This window comes from Bos indicus x Bos taurus, unplaced genomic scaffold (assembly GCF_003369695.1).
Source record: "Bos indicus x Bos taurus breed Angus x Brahman F1 hybrid unplaced genomic scaffold, Bos_hybrid_MaternalHap_v2.0 tig00003049_arrow_arrow_obj, whole genome shotgun sequence".
Classification (NCBI taxonomy): Eukaryota; Metazoa; Chordata; class Mammalia; order Artiodactyla; family Bovidae; genus Bos; species Bos indicus x Bos taurus.
Genome location: NW_020867599.1, coordinates 355 through 17704, shown reverse-complemented (window position 1 = coordinate 17704; position 17350 = coordinate 355). Strand labels below are relative to the sequence as shown.

The 17350-nt window shown below is 53.3% G+C and overlaps 1 long non-coding RNA gene and 6 other non-coding genes across 22 annotated transcripts in view; all 7 read right to left on the bottom strand.

Moving 5' to 3' along the window:
- The window catches only part of LOC113888902, a 33831-nt gene extending 16715 nt beyond the window's left edge, over window positions 1–17116 (bottom strand). For 8 of the 16 annotated variants that reach the window (XR_003510096.1, XR_003510095.1, XR_003510094.1 and 5 more), the window contains exons 1-13: window positions 17034–17116; window positions 15922–16060; window positions 14307–14439; window positions 13189–13328; window positions 11578–11710; window positions 10460–10599; window positions 8850–8982; window positions 7732–7871; window positions 6121–6253; window positions 5003–5142; window positions 3392–3524; window positions 2274–2413; window positions 663–795 (exon numbers count right to left, since the gene is read on the bottom strand). This is a non-coding gene — a long non-coding RNA (uncharacterized LOC113888902). Of the gene's footprint in view, window positions 1–662; window positions 796–2273; window positions 2414–3391; window positions 3525–5002; window positions 5143–6120; window positions 6254–7731; window positions 7872–8849; window positions 8983–9521; window positions 9645–10459; window positions 10600–11577; window positions 11711–12250; window positions 12374–13188; window positions 13329–14306; window positions 14440–15921; window positions 16061–17033 lie in introns of those variants that run through there. The other 8 variants (XR_003510098.1, XR_003510097.1, XR_003510103.1 and 5 more) reach the window with 8 other exon arrangements.
- Window positions 1971–2063, bottom strand: LOC113888916. Its single transcript, XR_003510122.1, has one exon. It is a non-coding gene; the product is annotated as a small nucleolar RNA SNORD116 (small nucleolar RNA).
- On the bottom strand, window positions 4700–4792 carry LOC113888915. The gene has a single exon (XR_003510121.1). It is a non-coding gene; the product is annotated as a small nucleolar RNA SNORD116 (small nucleolar RNA).
- LOC113888914 lies at window positions 7429–7521 on the bottom strand. The gene has a single exon (XR_003510120.1). It is a non-coding gene; the product is annotated as a small nucleolar RNA SNORD116 (small nucleolar RNA).
- LOC113888913 lies at window positions 10157–10249 on the bottom strand. Its single transcript, XR_003510119.1, has one exon. It is a non-coding gene; the product is annotated as a small nucleolar RNA SNORD116 (small nucleolar RNA).
- Window positions 12886–12978, bottom strand: LOC113888903. Its single transcript, XR_003510110.1, has one exon. It is a non-coding gene; the product is annotated as a small nucleolar RNA SNORD116 (small nucleolar RNA).
- On the bottom strand, window positions 15621–15712 carry LOC113888911. Its single transcript, XR_003510117.1, has one exon. It is a non-coding gene; the product is annotated as a small nucleolar RNA SNORD116 (small nucleolar RNA).
- Window positions 17117–17350: the final 234 nt, after the last annotated feature.

Below are 17350 nucleotides of genomic sequence, written 5' to 3'. Positions count from 1 at the left end.
TCTCAGAGACCGCATGCAAAGGCCCTGCAGTATGAACATGCGTGCCATCTCCATGGAGTCCTGACCTCCCACCATCCCACGAAATGGGATGACACTTGGCATCTTCCACAAGATCCATGCAAAATTTCACTGAGGGGCTGTTGACATAGGCTCTAGGCTCCCAATCTCCATGAACCATGATCTCTGACCAACGCAGAGACCTGACTGCCCAGGGTCACCTTGCGGAGAATCTGTGTGAATGCCACATACCCTGAGACTACGTGAGCTACTACTATAGCTCAGGGGTCCTTGTCACAAGTCCTACCTCCTACCTAACAAGAAAATTTTCCCAGACAACTGCACAGTAAGGTGAACTTGGCACTAGGGCAGATATGGCCCACTGCACCCTCCAATAGGAAAAGAATTCAGGGCATGCGTATCTTCCTGCCAGTCAGCCCCAATCAAAGTCCAGCCTCCCCTGGAAACTGCAAGATGGAACCTGGTCATCCTCAGGTACCAGGAACCAGGGGTCACTCCCACAGAAACGGGATTCCTTTCCTGGCCAGATTATCCTCAAATCTACAGCCTGCAGGGCCCTGGGTACTGACCACACCCTAGAGAAAGCTCTCATAATGCAGGGCTTGGTCCAAATTGAATTCATTATGCAACAAAGGGCGACTCACCTAAATCTGAAGCCTCCAGGGCCTCGGCTCACAGGGACAATGAGCATCCAGCAAGACCCACAGGAAGAAGGCGGGCAACACGACCAAGGGCTCACAGATCACCAGGGATGCTTTCAGGAAGACTTCAGAAGACCTGCCAGGGAAGACCGTGGATGTGCCAGGTCTCTGCCATAGTGCCATGGGAGCTGTTGTCTCCTACATTGAGGCAGCCTTGGTATGCCAACCAATGAGCAATGTCTATCACAACTGTGGTGGTCCTCAAAGGTTGATGCGTCACTGCCAGGGGGCCAAACACATGGGTGCTATCAGGGCTGGCCGGCTGGCCCCAACCTCAGGGAATCTTGATAATTCCAGGCCGAAGGGACAAATGGCGGCCAAGGGGCATGTGCGTACACCACCTAACTACCCACTGGGCTGGTTCCTTGGCCTCTTTATTGCAACTCTTCAAGGCACCAAAGATGCCCTTTGAGAGTCCTTCTACTGGCAGTGGGACAACAAGGCCACAAAGGTCACCTTTCACCGAGCCTCCTAAGGACAAGCAATGCCCTGTCCTCTGTACCCAGCTGATGGCAGCTCCAAAAGGACCCCACTGTATTACTGAAAACAGAACAACAGTGCCTGCAAGCCTCAGCGGACATATTGTCCCAGTAAATCACACTGCACTTTTCCTCACCTGCACAAACATTCTTCTCTGGGCCTCTGGCCAACCTGCAGGAGGAATGCAGGCCTAGGACCACAGCATAGTCCATGGCGACCTCCAAGACTCAAGCATGTGACAGGAGTTGCAATTCAGCCACTGCCAAGGGCAGAAATGGGCCTATTAACTTTCACAACTGCCACCATTCCCCCAGGTCTCTGCAGCCACTGCAGCCCACATGGCACTCAGGAATCTCAGCAACCCAAAGGGATGCAACGGCGAGGGCCTCAGACCTGACCTGGGGCTCCAATCACAAACCACAGAAGCTTCATTGCTTTAGAATCGACATCACCAGAGCCCCAATTAGTGCATCTGCAGCAGGAATCAGGACAAAATGCACCTTTCCAAGCTAAGACGTCAACTGTCTGAGGCTAGGATCTACTGCGACACCTACCACCACTGGACAAGCCAGATGGCTCTATGCTCCTCAGTGCCTTTACATGGACCTTGTATTCCAAGAGGGCCGCTAGAATATCTGTACATGGCCCACCCTCAGACGGGAGCCTCGCAAATGGTGGTGACCTGGCTCCTCCATGCGTGTGTGTGACACAGTCGGAGACGCCCTCACTGCTAACCAGTCCCACCCTTAACCCCAAGGGAGGCAACGTGCTGGACCTCAGTTTCGATGAGGAGACGGTAGTGAGTTCTCACTCATTTTGTTCAGATTTTCCAAGGAATGCATGTGAGGGTGTCATCATCGATCCGAGCACGTGCTGGCTTGCTGCCCACCTCCTCACGGCAGGAAGGGCTGCTCCCAGGAGGAGCCAGTGACCCGGGAGTCCTCCAGCAGCCAGGGGAACTCAGAGCCCTCAGGCTTCTCAGCAAGAGGAACGGTCCCTCTATACGAACAACCACTCAGGCAGTCCCAGGAAACCTGAAATTCACGACACGTCTTGGGGCAGGAGAAGCCGTACCGTGCTGGGTGATCCAAAAAGCAGTGGCAGCAACTCGGGTGCGCCACACTTCTTGCCGGACTCCCTTGCACCTTGAGTCACTGCCTCACGGGTGGGGGTTCATCTCCTGGCTGATGGACAGTCATACGTGGCAACATCACCTGACAAGTGGACAGAAAGCACAGGAATGCTTCAGATGTGTACTTGGTCTCTCACTAATACTGATGCAAGTGTTTCCCTAGGGGAAGGCCTGTATCTGCACCCCAACTATATTGATCCTTTACAGACGACTGGTTACCTATCTTTCAAAAGAGTGCGGCAAATTAGGCTCAAGTGCATGTGGGTGTCTTTCTGACCAAGCGTGCAAGGGTAGCAGGGGATTCGATGTGAGTTTGAGTGCCTGCATTCTGGTGTACCAATAAAAATGCATTCTCAGCATTTTGGGTGTGTGTCTGGAAATCTGTCTGGGTATCCAAGTCTCAGAGACCGCATGCAAAGGCCCTGCAGTATGAACATGCGTGCCATCTCCATGGAGTCCTGACCTCCCACCATCCCACGAAATGGGATGACACTTGGCATCTTCCACAAGATCCATGCAAAATTTCACTGAGGGGCTGTTGACATAGGCTCTAGGCTCCCAATCTCCATGAACCATGATCTCTGACCAACGCAGAGACCTGACTGCCCAGGGTCACCTTGCGGAGAATCTGTGTGAATGCCACATACCCTGAGACTACGTGAGCTACTACTATAGCTCAGGGGTCCTTGTCACAAGTCCTACCTCCTACCTAACAAGAAAATTTTCCCAGACAACTGCACAGTAAGGTGAACTTGGCACTAGGGCAGATATGGCCCACTGCACCCTCCAATAGGAAAAGAATTCAGGGCATGCGTATCTTCCTGCCAGTCAGCCCCAATCAAAGTCCAGCCTCCCCTGGAAACTGCAAGATGGAACCTGGTCATCCTCAGGTACCAGGAACCAGGGGTCACTCCCACAGAAACGGGATTCCTTTCCTGGCCAGATTATCCTCAAATCTACAGCCTGCAGGGCCCTGGGTACTGACCACACCCTAGAGAAAGCTCTCATAATGCAGGGCTTGGTCCAAATTGAATTCATTATGCAACAAAGGGCGACTCACCTAAATCTGAAGCCTCCAGGGCCTCGGCTCACAGGGACAATGAGCATCCAGCAAGACCCACAGGAAGAAGGCGGGCAACACGACCAAGGGCTCACAGATCACCAGGGATGCTTTCAGGAAGACTTCAGAAGACCTGCCAGGGAAGACCGTGGATGTGCCAGGTCTCTGCCATAGTGCCATGGGAGCTGTTGTCTCCTACATTGAGGCAGCCTTGGTATGCCAACCAATGAGCAATGTCTATCACAACTGTGGTGGTCCTCAAAGGTTGATGCGTCACTGCCAGGGGGCCAAACACATGGGTGCTATCAGGGCTGGCCGGCTGGCCCCAACCTTAGGGAATCTTGATAATTCCAGGCCGAAGGGACAAATGGCGGCCAAGGGGCATGTGCGTACACCACCTAACTACCCACTGGGCTGGTTCCTTGGCCTCTTTATTGCAACTCTTCAAGGCACCAAAGATGCCCTTTGAGAGTCCTTCTACTGGCAGTGGGACAACAAGGCCACAAAGGTCACCTTTCACCGAGCCTCCTAAGGACAAGCAATGCCCTGTCCTCTGTACCCAGCTGATGGCAGCTCCAAAAGGACCCCACTGTATTACTGAAAACAGAACAACAGTGCCTGCAAGCCTCAGCGGACATATTGTCCCAGTAAATCACACTGCACTTTTCCTCACCTGCACAAACATTCTTCTCTGGGCCTCTGGCCAACCTGCAGGAGGAATGCAGGCCTAGGACCACAGCATAGTCCATGGCGACCTCCAAGACTCAAGCATGTGACAGGAGTTGCAATTCAGCCACTGCCAAGGGCAGAAATGGGCCTATTAACTTTCACAACTGCCACCATTCCCCCAGGTCTCTGCAGCCACTGCAGCCCACATGGCACTCAGGAATCTCAGCAACCCAAAGGGATGCAACGGCGAGGGCCTCAGACCTGACCTGGGGCTCCAATCACAAACCACAGAAGCTTCATTGCTTTAGAATCGACATCACCAGAGCCCCAATTAGTGCATCTGCAGCAGGAATCAGGACAAAATGCACCTTTCCAAGCTAAGACGTCAACTGTCTGAGGCTAGGATCTACTGCGACACCTACCACCACTGGACAAGCCAGATGGCTCTATGCTCCTCAGTGCCTTTACATGGACCTTGTATTCCAAGAGGGCCGCTAGAATATCTGTACATGGCCCACCCTCAGACGGGAGCCTCGCAAATGGTGGTGACCTGGCTCCTCCATGCGTGTGTGTGACACAGTCGGAGACGCCCTCACTGCTAACCAGTCCCACCCTTAACCCCAAGGGAGGCAACGTGCTGGACCTCAGTTTCGATGAGGAGACGGTAGTGAGTTCTCACTCATTTTGTTCAGATTTTCCAAGGAATGCATGTGAGGGTGTCATCATCGATCCGAGCACGTGCTGGCTTGCTGCCCACCTCCTCACGGCAGGAAGGGCTGCTCCCAGGAGGAGCCAGTGACCCGGGAGTCCTCCAGCAGCCAGGGGAACTCAGAGCCCTCAGGCTTCTCAGCAAGAGGAACGGTCCCTCTATACGAACAACCACTCAGGCAGTCCCAGGAAACCTGAAATTCACGACACGTCTTGGGGCAGGAGAAGCCGTACCGTGCTGGGTGATCCAAAAAGCAGTGGCAGCAACTCGGGTGCGCCACACTTCTTGCCGGACTCCCTTGCACCTTGAGTCACTGCCTCACGGGTGGGGGTTCATCTCCTGGCTGATGGACAGTCATACGTGGCAACATCACCTGACAAGTGGACAGAAAGCACAGGAATGCTTCAGATGTGTACTTGGTCTCTCACTAATACTGATGCAAGTGTTTCCCTAGGGGAAGGCCTGTATCTGCACCCCAACTATATTGATCCTTTACAGACGACTGGTTACCTATCTTTCAAAAGAGTGCGGCAAATTAGGCTCAAGTGCATGTGGGTGTCTTTCTGACCAAGCGTGCAAGGGTAGCAGGGGATTCGATGTGAGTTTGAGTGCCTGCATTCTGGTGTACCAATAAAAATGCATTCTCAGCATTTTGGGTGTGTGTCTGGAAATCTGTCTGGGTATCCAAGTCTCAGAGACCGCATGCAAAGGCCCTGCAGTATGAACATGCGTGCCATCTCCATGGAGTCCTGACCTCCCACCATCCCACGAAATGGGATGACACTTGGCATCTTCCACAAGATCCATGCAAAATTTCACTGAGGGGCTGTTGACATAGGCTCTAGGCTCCCAATCTCCATGAACCATGATCTCTGACCAACGCAGAGACCTGACTGCCCAGGGTCACCTTGCGGAGAATCTGTGTGAATGCCACATACCCTGAGACTACGTGAGCTACTACTATAGCTCAGGGGTCCTTGTCACAAGTCCTACCTCCTACCTAACAAGAAAATTTTCCCAGACAACTGCACAGTAAGGTGAACTTGGCACTAGGGCAGATATGGCCCACTGCACCCTCCAATAGGAAAAGAATTCAGGGCATGCGTATCTTCCTGCCAGTCAGCCCCAATCAAAGTCCAGCCTCCCCTGGAAACTGCAAGATGGAACCTGGTCATCCTCAGGTACCAGGAACCAGGGGTCACTCCCACAGAAACGGGATTCCTTTCCTGGCCAGATTATCCTCAAATCTACAGCCTGCAGGGCCCTGGGTACTGACCACACCCTAGAGAAAGCTCTCATAATGCAGGGCTTGGTCCAAATTGAATTCATTATGCAACAAAGGGCGACTCACCTAAATCTGAAGCCTCCAGGGCCTCGGCTCACAGGGACAATGAGCATCCAGCAAGACCCACAGGAAGAAGGCGGGCAACACGACCAAGGGCTCACAGATCACCAGGGATGCTTTCAGGAAGACTTCAGAAGACCTGCCAGGGAAGACCGTGGATGTGCCAGGTCTCTGCCATAGTGCCATGGGAGCTGTTGTCTCCTACATTGAGGCAGCCTTGGTATGCCAACCAATGAGCAATGTCTATCACAACTGTGGTGGTCCTCAAAGGTTGATGCGTCACTGCCAGGGGGCCAAACACATGGGTGCTATCAGGGCTGGCCGGCTGGCCCCAACCTTAGGGAATCTTGATAATTCCAGGCCGAAGGGACAAATGGCGGCCAAGGGGCATGTGCGTACACCACCTAACTACCCACTGGGCTGGTTCCTTGGCCTCTTTATTGCAACTCTTCAAGGCACCAAAGATGCCCTTTGAGAGTCCTTCTACTGGCAGTGGGACAACAAGGCCACAAAGGTCACCTTTCACCGAGCCTCCTAAGGACAAGCAATGCCCTGTCCTCTGTACCCAGCTGATGGCAGCTCCAAAAGGACCCCACTGTATTACTGAAAACAGAACAACAGTGCCTGCAAGCCTCAGCGGACATATTGTCCCAGTAAATCACACTGCACTTTTCCTCACCTGCACAAACATTCTTCTCTGGGCCTCTGGCCAACCTGCAGGAGGAATGCAGGCCTAGGACCACAGCATAGTCCATGGCGACCTCCAAGACTCAAGCATGTGACAGGAGTTGCAATTCAGCCACTGCCAAGGGCAGAAATGGGCCTATTAACTTTCACAACTGCCACCATTCCCCCAGGTCTCTGCAGCCACTGCAGCCCACATGGCACTCAGGAATCTCAGCAACCCAAAGGGATGCAACGGCGAGGGCCTCAGACCTGACCTGGGGCTCCAATCACAAACCACAGAAGCTTCATTGCTTTAGAATCGACATCACCAGAGCCCCAATTAGTGCATCTGCAGCAGGAATCAGGACAAAATGCACCTTTCCAAGCTAAGACGTCAACTGTCTGAGGCTAGGATCTACTGCGACACCTACCACCACTGGACAAGCCAGATGGCTCTATGCTCCTCAGTGCCTTTACATGGACCTTGTATTCCAAGAGGGCCGCTAGAATATCTGTACATGGCCCACCCTCAGACGGGAGCCTCGCAAATGGTGGTGACCTGGCTCCTCCATGCGTGTGTGTGACACAGTCGGAGACGCCCTCACTGCTAACCAGTCCCACCCTTAACCCCAAGGGAGGCAACGTGCTGGACCTCAGTTTCGATGAGGAGACGGTAGTGAGTTCTCACTCATTTTGTTCAGATTTTCCAAGGAATGCATGTGAGGGTGTCATCATCGATCCGAGCACGTGCTGGCTTGCTGCCCACCTCCTCACGGCAGGAAGGGCTGCTCCCAGGAGGAGCCAGTGACCCGGGAGTCCTCCAGCAGCCAGGGGAACTCAGAGCCCTCAGGCTTCTCAGCAAGAGGAACGGTCCCTCTATACGAACAACCACTCAGGCAGTCCCAGGAAACCTGAAATTCACGACACGTCTTGGGGCAGGAGAAGCCGTACCGTGCTGGGTGATCCAAAAAGCAGTGGCAGCAACTCGGGTGCGCCACACTTCTTGCCGGACTCCCTTGCACCTTGAGTCACTGCCTCACGGGTGGGGGTTCATCTCCTGGCTGATGGACAGTCATACGTGGCAACATCACCTGACAAGTGGACAGAAAGCACAGGAATGCTTCAGATGTGTACTTGGTCTCTCACTAATACTGATGCAAGTGTTTCCCTAGGGGAAGGCCTGTATCTGCACCCCAACTATATTGATCCTTTACAGACGACTGGTTACCTATCTTTCAAAAGAGTGCGGCAAATTAGGCTCAAGTGCATGTGGGTGTCTTTCTGACCAAGCGTGCAAGGGTAGCAGGGGATTCGATGTGAGTTTGAGTGCCTGCATTCTGGTGTACCAATAAAAATGCATTCTCAGCATTTTGGGTGTGTGTCTGGAAATCTGTCTGGGTATCCAAGTCTCAGAGACCGCATGCAAAGGCCCTGCAGTATGAACATGCGTGCCATCTCCATGGAGTCCTGACCTCCCACCATCCCACGAAATGGGATGACACTTGGCATCTTCCACAAGATCCATGCAAAATTTCACTGAGGGGCTGTTGACATAGGCTCTAGGCTCCCAATCTCCATGAACCATGATCTCTGACCAACGCAGAGACCTGACTGCCCAGGGTCACCTTGCGGAGAATCTGTGTGAATGCCACATACCCTGAGACTACGTGAGCTACTACTATAGCTCAGGGGTCCTTGTCACAAGTCCTACCTCCTACCTAACAAGAAAATTTTCCCAGACAACTGCACAGTAAGGTGAACTTGGCACTAGGGCAGATATGGCCCACTGCACCCTCCAATAGGAAAAGAATTCAGGGCATGCGTATCTTCCTGCCAGTCAGCCCCAATCAAAGTCCAGCCTCCCCTGGAAACTGCAAGATGGAACCTGGTCATCCTCAGGTACCAGGAACCAGGGGTCACTCCCACAGAAACGGGATTCCTTTCCTGGCCAGATTATCCTCAAATCTACAGCCTGCAGGGCCCTGGGTACTGACCACACCCTAGAGAAAGCTCTCATAATGCAGGGCTTGGTCCAAATTGAATTCATTATGCAACAAAGGGCGACTCACCTAAATCTGAAGCCTCCAGGGCCTCGGCTCACAGGGACAATGAGCATCCAGCAAGACCCACAGGAAGAAGGCGGGCAACACGACCAAGGGCTCACAGATCACCAGGGATGCTTTCAGGAAGACTTCAGAAGACCTGCCAGGGAAGACCGTGGATGTGCCAGGTCTCTGCCATAGTGCCATGGGAGCTGTTGTCTCCTACATTGAGGCAGCCTTGGTATGCCAACCAATGAGCAATCTCTATCACAACTGTGGTGGTCCTCAAAGGTTGATGCGTCACTGCCAGGGGGCCAAACACATGGGTGCTATCAGGGCTGGCCGGCTGGCCCCAACCTTAGGGAATCTTGATAATTCCAGGCCGAAGGGACAAATGGCGGCCAAGGGGCATGTGCGTACACCACCTAACTACCCACTGGGCTGGTTCCTTGGCCTCTTTATTGCAACTCTTCAAGGCACCAAAGATGCCCTTTGAGAGTCCTTCTACTGGCAGTGGGACAACAAGGCCACAAAGGTCACCTTTCACCGAGCCTCCTAAGGACAAGCAATGCCCTGTCCTCTGTACCCAGCTGATGGCAGCTCCAAAGGACCCCACTGTATTACTGAAAACAGAACAACAGTGCCTGCAAGCCTCAGCGGACATATTGTCCCAGTAAATCACACTGCACTTTTCCTCACCTGCACAAACATTCTTCTCTGGGCCTCTGGCCAACCTGCAGGAGGAATGCAGGCCTAGGACCACAGCATAGTCCATGGCGACCTCCAAGACTCAAGCACGTGACAGGAGTTGCAATTCAGCCACTGCCAAGGGCAGAAATGGGCCTATTAACTTTCACAACTGCCACCATTCCCCCAGGTCTCTGCAGCCACTGCAGCCCACATGGCACTCAGGAATCTCAGCAACCCAAAGGGATGCAACGGCGAGGGCCTCAGACCTGACCTGGGGCTCCAATCACAAACCACAGAAGCTTCATTGCTTTAGAATCGACATCACCAGAGCCCCAATTAGTGCATCTGCAGCAGGAATCAGGACAAAATGCACCTTTCCAAGCTAAGACGTCAACTGTCTGAGGCTAGGATCTACTGCGACACCTACCACCACTGGACAAGCCAGATGGCTCTATGCTCCTCAGTGCCTTTACATGGACCTTGTATTCCAAGAGGGCCGCTAGAATATCTGTACATGGCCCACCCTCAGACGGGAGCCTCGCAAATGGTGGTGACCTGGCTCCTCCACGCGTGTGTGTGACACAGTCGGAGACGCCCTCACTGCTAACCAGTCCCACCCTTAACCCCAAGGGAGGCAACGTGCTGGACCTCAGTTTCGATGAGGAGACGGTAGTGAGTTCTCACTCATTTTGTTCAGATTTTCCAAGGAATGCATGTGAGGGTGTCATCATCGATCCGAGCACGTGCTGGCTTGCTGCCCACCTCCTCACGGCAGGAAGGGCTGCTCCCAGGAGGAGCCAGTGACCCGGGAGTCCTCCAGCAGCCAGGGGAACTCAGAGCCCTCAGGCTTCTCAGCAAGAGGAACGGTCCCTCTATACGAACAACCACTCAGGCAGTCCCAGGAAACCTGAAATTCACGACACGTCTTGGGGCAGGAGAAGCCGTACCGTGCTGGGTGATCCAAAAAGCAGTGGCAGCAACTCGGGTGCGCCACACTTCTTGCCGGACTCCCTTGCACCTTGAGTCACTGCCTCACGGGTGGGGGTTCATCTCCTGGCTGATGGACAGTCATACGTGGCAACTTCACCTGACAAGTGGACAGAAAGCACAGGAATGCTTCAGATGTGTACTTGGTCTCTCACTAATACTGATGCAAGTGTTTCCCTAGGGGAAGGCCTGTATCTGCACCCCAACTATATTGATCCTTTACAGACGACTGGTTACCTATCTTTCAAAAGAGTGCGGCAAATTAGGCTCAAGTGCATGTGGGTGTCTTTCTGACCAAGCGTGCAAGGGTAGCAGGGGATTCGATGTGAGTTTGAGTGCCTGCATTCTGGTGTACCAATAAAAATGCATTCTCAGCATTTTGGGTGTGTGTCTGGAATTCTGTCTGGGTATCCAAGTCTCAGAGACCGCATGCAAAGGCCCTGCAGTATGAACATGCGTGCCATCTCCATGGAGTCCTGACCTCCCACCATCCCACGAAATGGGATGACACTTGGCATCTTCCACAAGATCCATGCAAAATTTCACTGAGGGGCTGTTGACATAGGCTCTAGGCTCCCAATCTCCATGAACCATGATCTCTGACCAACGCAGAGACCTGACTGCCCAGGGTCACCTTGCGGAGAATCTGTGTGAATGCCACATACCCTGAGACTACGTGAGCTACTACTATAGCTCAGGGGTCCTTGTCACAAGTCCCACCTCCTACCTAACAAGAAAATTTTCCCAGACAACTGCACAGTAAGGTGAACTTGGCACTAGGGCAGATATGGCCCACTGCACCCTCCAATAGGAAAAGAATTCAGGGCATGCGTATCTTCCTGCCAGTCAGCCCCAATCAAAGTCCAGCCTCCCCTGGAAACTGCAAGATGGAACCTGGTCATCCTCAGGTACCAGGAACCAGGGGTCACTCCCACAGAAACGGGATTCCTTTCCTGGCCAGATTATCCTCCAATCTACAGCCTGCAGGGCCCTGGGTACTGACCACACCCTAGAGAAAGCTCTCATAATGCAGGGCTTGGTCCAAATTGAATTCATTATGCAACAAAGGGCGACTCACCTAAATCTGAAGCCTCCAGGGCCTCGGCTCACAGGGACAATGAGCATCCAGCAAGACCCACAGGAAGAAGGCGGGCAACACGACCAAGGGCTCACAGATCACCAGGGATGCTTTCAGGAAGACTTCAGAAGACCTGCCAGGGAAGACCGTGGATGTGCCAGGTCTCTGCCATAGTGCCATGGGAGCTGTTGTCTCCTACACTGAGGCAGCCTTGGTATGCCAACCAATGAGCAATGTCTATCACAACTGTGGTGGTCCTCAAAGGTTGATGCGTCACTGCCAGGGGGCCAAACACATGGGTGCTATCAGGGCTGGCCGGCTGGCCCCAACCTTAGGGAATCTTGATAATTCCAGGCCGAAGGGACAAATGGCGGCCAAGGGGCATGTGCGTACACCACGTAACTACCCACTGGGCTGGTTCCTTGGCCTCTTTATTGCAACTCTTCAAGGCACCAAAGATGCCCTTTGAGAGTCCTTCTACTGGCAGTGGGACAACAAGGCCACAAAGGTCACCTTTCACCGAGCCTCCTAAGGACAAGCAATGCCCTGTCCTCTGTACCCAGCTGATGGCAGCTCCAAAAGGACCCCACTGTATTACTGAAAACAGAACAACAGTGCCTGCAAGCCTCAGCGGACATATTGTCCCAGTAAATCACACTGCACTTTTCCTCACCTGCACAAACATTCTTCTCTGGGCCTCTGGCCAACCTGCAGGAGGAATGCAGGCCTAGGACCACAGCATAGTCCATGGCGACCTCCAAGACTCAAGCACGTGACAGGAGTTGCAATTCAGCCACTGCCAAGGGCAGAAATGGGCCTATTAACTTTCACAACTGCCACCATTCCCCCAGGTCTCTGCAGCCACTGCAGCCCACATGGCACTCAGGAATCTCAGCAACCCAAAGGGATGCAACGGCGAGGGCCTCAGACCTGACCTGGGGCTCCAATCACAAACCACAGAAGCTTCATTGCTTTAGAATCGACATCACCAGAGCCCCAATTAGTGCATCTGCAGCAGGAATCAGGACAAAATGCACCTTTCCAAGCTAAGACGTCAACTGTCTGAGGCTAGGATCTACTGCGACACCTACCACCACTGGACAAGCCAGATGGCTCTATGCTCCTCAGTGCCTTTACATGGACCTTGTATTCCAAGAGGGCCGCTAGAATATCTGTACATGGCCCACCCTCAGACGGGAGCCTCGCAAATGGTGGTGACCTGGCTCCTCCACGCGTGTGTGTGACACAGTCGGAGACGCCCTCACTGCTTACCAGTCCCACCCTTAACCCCAAGGGAGGCAACGTGCTGGACCTCAGTTTCGATGAGGAGACGGTAGTGAGTTCTCACTCATTTTGTTCAGATTTTCCAAGGAATGCATGTGAGGGTGTCATCATCGATCCGAGCACGTGCTGGCTTGCTGCCCACCTCCTCACGGCAGGAAGGGCTGCTCCCAGGAGGAGCCAGTGACCCGGGAGTCCTCCAGCAGCCAGGGGAACTCAGAGCCCTCAGGCTTCTCAGCAAGAGGAGCGGTCCCTCTATACGTACAACCACTCAGGCAGTCCCAGGAAACCTGAAATTCACGACACGTCTTGGGGCAGGAGAAGCCGTACCGTGCTGGGTGATCCAAAAAGCAGTGGCAGCAACTCGGGTGCGCCACACTTCTTGCCGGACTCCCTTGCACCTTGAGTCACTGCCTCACGGGTGGGGGTTCATCTCCTGGCTGATGGACAGTCATACGTGGCAACTTCACCTGACAAGTGGACAGAAAGCACAGGAATGCTTCAGATGTGTACTTGGTCTCTCACTAATACTGATGCAAGTGTTTCCCTAGGGGAAGGCCTGTATCTGCACCCCAACTATATTGATCCTTTACAGACGACTGGTTACCTATCTTTCAAAAGAGTGCGGCAAATTAGGCTCAAGTGCATGTGGGTGTCTTTCTGACCAAGCGTGCAAGGGTAGCAGGGGATTCGATGTGAGTTTGAGTGCCTGCATTCTGGTGTACCAATAAAAATGCATTCTCAGCATTTTGGGTGTGTGTCTGGAAATCTGTCTGGGTATCCAAGTCTCAGAGACCGCATGCAAAGGCCCTGCAGTATGAACATGCGTGCCACCTCCATGGAGTCCTGACCTCCCACCATCCCACGAAATGGGATGACACTTGGCATCTTCCACAAGATCCATGCAAAATTTCACTGAGGGGCTGTTGACATAGGCTCTAGGCTCCCAATCTCCATGAACCATGATCTCTGACCAACGCAGAGACCTGACTGCCCAGGGTCACCTTGCGGAGAATCTGTGTGAATGCCACATACCCTGAGACTACGTGAGCTACTACTATAGCTCAGGGGTCCTTGTCACAAGTCCCACCTCCTACCTAACAAGAAAATTTTCCCAGACAACTGCACAGTAAGGTGAACTTGGCACTAGGGCAGATATGGCCCACTGCACCCTCCAATAGGAAAAGAATTCAGGGCATGCGTATCTTCCTGCCAGTCAGCCCCAATCAAAGTCCAGCCTCCCCTGGAAACTGCAAGATGGAACCTGGTCATCCTCAGGTACCAGGAACCAGGGGTCACTCCCACAGAAACGGGATTCCTTTCCTGGCCAGATTATCCTCCAATCTACAGCCTGCAGGGCCCTGGGTACTGACCACACCCTAGAGAAAGCTCTCATAATGCAGGGCTTGGTCCAAATTGAATTCATTATGCAACAAAGGGCGACTCACCTAAATCTGAAGCCTCCAGGGCCTCGGCTCACAGGGACAATGAGCATCCAGCAAGACCCACAGGAAGAAGGCGGGCAACACGACCAAGGGCTCACAGATCACCAGGGATGCTTTCAGGAAGACTTCAGAAGACCTGCCAGGGAAGACCGTGGATGTGCCAGGTCTCTGCCATAGTGCCATGGGAGCTGTTGTCTCCTACACTGAGGCAGCCTTGGTATGCCAACCAATGAGCAATGTCTATCACAACTGTGGTGGTCCTCAAAGGTTGATGCTTCACTGCCAGGGGGGCAAACACATGGGTGCTATCAGGGCTGGCCGGCTGGCCCCAACCTTAGGGAATCTTGATAATTCCAGGCCGAAGAGACAAATGGCGGCCAAGGGGCATGTGCGTACACCACGTAACTACCCACTGGGCTGGTTCCTTGGCCTCTTTATTGCAACTCTTCAAGGCACCAAAGATGCCCTTTGAGAGTCCTTCTACTGGCAGTGGGACAACAAGGCCACAAAGGTCACCTTTCACCGAGCCTTCCTAAGGACAAGCAATGCCCTGTCCTCTGTACCCAGCTGATGGCAGCTCCAAAAGGACCCCACTGTATTACTGAAAACAGAACAACAGTGCCTGCAAGCCTCATCGGACATATTGTCCCCAGTAAATCACACTGCACTTTTCCTCACCTGGCACAAACATTCTTCTCTGGGCCTCTGGCCAACCTGCAGGAGGAATGCAGGCCTAGGACCACAGCATAGTCCATGGCGACCTCCAAGACTCAAGCACCGTGACAGGAGTGCAATTCAGCCACTGCCAAGGGCAGAAATGGGCCTATTAACTTTCACAACTGCCCACCATTCCCCCAGGTCTCTGCAGCCACTGCAGCCCAAATGGCCACTCAGGAATCTCAGCAACCCAAAGGGATGCAACGGCGAGGCCTCAGACCTGACCCTGGGGCTCCAATCACAAAACCACAGAAGCTTCATTGCTTTAGAATCGACATCACCAGAGCCCCAATTAGTGCATCTGCAGCAGGAATCAGGACAAAATGCACCTTTCCAAGCTAAGACGTCAACTGTCTGAGGCTAGGATCTACTGCGACACCTACCACCACTGGACAAGCCAGATGGCTCTATGCTCCTCAGTGCTTTACATGGACCTTGTATTCCAAGAGGGCCGCTAGAATATCTGTACATGGCCCAACCTCAGACGGGAGCCTCGCAAATGGTGGTGACCTGGCTCCTCCACGCGTGTGTGTGACACAGTCGGAGACGCCCTCACTGCTAACCCAGTCCCACCCTTAACCCCAAGGGAGGCAACGTGCTGGACCTCAGTTTCGATGAGGAGACGGTAGTGAGTTCTCACTCATTTGTTCAGATTTTCCAAGGAATGCATGTGAGGGTGTCATCATCGATCCGAGCACGTGCTGGCTTGCTGCCCACCTCCTCACGGCAGGAAGGGCTGCTCCCAGAGGAGCCAGTGACCCGGGAGTCCTCCAGCAGCCAGGGGAACTCAGAGCCCTCAGGCTTCTCAGCAAGAGGAACGGTCCCTCTATACGAACAACCACTCAGGCAGTCCCAGGAAACCTGAAATTCACGACACGTCTTGGGGCAGGAGAAGCCGTACCGTGCTGGGTGATCCAAAAAGCAGTGGCAGCAACTGGGTGCGCCACACTTCTTGCCGGACTCCCTTGCACCTTGAGTCACTGCCTCACGGGTGGGGGTTCATCTCCTGGCTGATGGACAGTCATACGTGGCAACTTCACCTGACAAGTGGACAGAAAGCACAGGAATGCTTCAGATGTGTACTTGGTCTCTCACTAATACTGATGCAAGTGTTTCCCTAGGGGAAGGCCTGTATCTGCACCCCAACTATATTGATCCTTTACAGACGACTGGTTACCTATCTTTCAAAAGAGTGCGGCAAATTAGGCTCAAGTGCATGTGGGTGTCTTTCTGACCAAGCGTGCAAGGGTAGCAGGGATTCGATGTGAGTTTGAGTGCCTGCATTCTGGTGTACCAATAAAAATGCATTCTCAGCATTTGGGTGTGTGTCTGGAAATCTGTCTGGGTATCCAAGTCTCAGAGACCGCATGCAAAGGCCTGCAGTATGAACATGCGTGCCACCTCCATGGAGTCCTGACCTCCCACCATCCCACGAAATGGGATGACACTTGGCATCTTCCACAAGATCCATGCAAAATTTCACTGAGGGGCTGTTGACATAGGCTCTAGGCTCCCAATCTCCATGAACCATGATCTCTGACCAACGCAGAGACCTGACTGCCCAGGGTCACCTTGCGGAGAATCTGTGTGAATGCCACATACCCTGAGACTACGTGAGCTACTACTATAGCTCAGGGGTCCTTGTCACAAGTCCCACCTCCTACCTAACAAGAAAATTTTCCCAGACAACTGCACAGTAAGGTGAACTTGGCACTAGGGCAGATATGGCCCACTGCACCCTCCAATAGGAAAAGAATTCAGGGCATGCGTATCTTCCTGCCAGTCAGCCCCAATCAAGTCCAGCCTCCCCTGGAAACTGCAAGATGGAACCTGGTCATCCTCAGGTACCAGGAACCAGGGGTCACTCCCACAGAAACGGGATTCCTTTCCTGGCCAGATTATCCTCCAATCTACAGCCTGCAGGGCCCTGGGTACTGACCACACCCTAGAGAAAGCTCTCATAATGCAGGGCTTGGTCCAAATTGAATTCATTATGCAACAAGGGCGACTCACCTAAATCTGAAGCCTCCAGGGCCTCGGCTCACAGGGACAATGAGCATCCAGCAAGACCCACAGGAAGAAGGCGGGCAACACGACCAGGGCTCACAGATCACCAGGGATGCTTTCAGGAAGACCTTCAGAAGACCTGCCAGGGAAGACCGTGGATGTGCCAGGTCTCTGCCATAGTGCCATGGGAGCTGTGTCTCCTACACTGAGGCAGCCTTGGTATGCCCAACCAATGAGCAATGTCTATCACAAGTGGTGGTCCTCAAAGGTTGATGCTTCACTGCCAGGGGGGCAAAACCCATGGGTGCTATCAGGGCTGGCCG